Source organism: Hylobates moloch, unplaced genomic scaffold (genome assembly GCF_009828535.3).
Source record: "Hylobates moloch isolate HMO894 unplaced genomic scaffold, HMol_V3 SCAFFOLD_16, whole genome shotgun sequence".
Taxonomy (NCBI): domain Eukaryota; kingdom Metazoa; phylum Chordata; class Mammalia; order Primates; family Hylobatidae; genus Hylobates; species Hylobates moloch.
The window spans coordinates 82460350-82461863 of NW_026652291.1; the positions used below are offsets into that span (position 1 = coordinate 82460350).

At 45.0% G+C, this 1514-nt stretch overlaps 1 pseudogene; it reads right to left on the reverse strand.

Moving 5' to 3' along the window:
- Positions 1–482: 482 nt before the first annotated feature.
- On the reverse strand, positions 483–1302 carry LOC116485017 (large ribosomal subunit protein eL8-like; annotated as a pseudogene).
- Between the last annotated feature and the right edge of the window lie 212 nt (positions 1303–1514).

The following is a 1514-nucleotide window of genomic DNA, read 5'->3' on the forward strand; positions in this document are numbered from 1 at the left end:
AAGGCTGTTTCAGAGCACAATACGACTTTGTAATCTGTAATCATGAAGAAAGTTGTTACAGATTTACACTATTAGCCACTGTTCTTTCCATAATGTCAGTCAGTGACACTGGGATATTTACCAGAGGTTTAGCTAAATTGAAGTTGCTAATAAAATGTGCACATAAAGGAACATATTTCAGAGTCTGAAAATATAAAGGAATGTATTTCAGAGACTGGAAGCTTACAAAGTCCAAGAGAATAATGTTATTGTAATAAAGTTAAACAGCTATTATAAGTTTTAGGCTGCAATTTTTACATAGTAGAGAACTTTACATTTTAGTAGCGAAACTTTTATTGTAACAATTCGTTAGTTGAATTATTTTTAAACTAAACAGAACATGCTATAAACTTTCTTAAATGACAATCATATCTTGAACTTGAGCCAGTATATCTTTTTTTTTTTTGAAGGAAAATTTGTATTTTAATTTTTTTTATGTACAGAAAACTCAACAGCGTACATTTAACCCAGTTTAGTGGCAAGTTCTTTAGCCTTTGCCTTTTCGAGCTTGGCGCTACGAGCCACAGACTTAGGACCCAGGACGTTGCCGCCCCAGTGACGGTGGATCTCATCGTATCTGTCGTCGTCATTGGTCCTGATAGCTGCCACCAGCTTAGCCGAAGCGCCTTTGTCTTCCGAGTTCACCTGTGTGAAGGCGACAGTGGTGCAGGTCTTCCTGTGGACTAGACGTCGCAGTCTTGCCTTCCCCTTGATAATGCAGTCAGGGACCCCCATTTCACGACACGGGGCAGGCAAGAAGACAACCAGCTCGATGGGATCCACGTCGTGTGCAATCTCCACCCGCTGAGCTTTCTGGTTCTCCACCAAGGTGGTGACGGTGTTAACTCCTGCCGGAAGGACAGGTGGTCTCTTCGTGGGGACGTCCCCTTTGCCAGCAGCTTTCTTCTCGGCCTGGGCCAACAGTCTCTGCTTCTTCTCTGGCTTTGTCTCTGGTCTGTACTTGGGGGCCAGCTTCGGCAGCTGAGTAGCTGTTTGGCGGTCCAGGGCCTGGGTGAACTGGTTAATCGCAGGAGGCCCTTTCAGCTGCTTTCAGAGGATGGCTCTCTGCTGCTGCAACCTGATACAGCGGGGCCGTTTCACAAAGCGGGTGAGGTCTCTTTTGGGCTGGATGTCCCGTCCAATGCCAAAATTCTTAGGCCTTTTCTCAAACAGGGGATTCACCACTTTGTTAGCCTCCTGCTTCTTCACGACAGCAGCGGCCGGAGCCACCTTCTTTCCCTTGGCCTTCTTTCCTTTCGGCATCTTGGGCGGCGGGAGGAGAAAAGAGTCAGTATGATATCTTCTACTGGATAATTGAGATGCATTTTCAAATAGTTCAAATGTATTATTTCTTGTATCAGTTCTTGATGACCCTGTTTTGTCACCACGTGCACTTTCACATACGTTTAGAGTTAAACATAACCAAGGTGATGTAACAGGAGACACTAAACTTTGGCCAAGCGTGCACGCCTTGG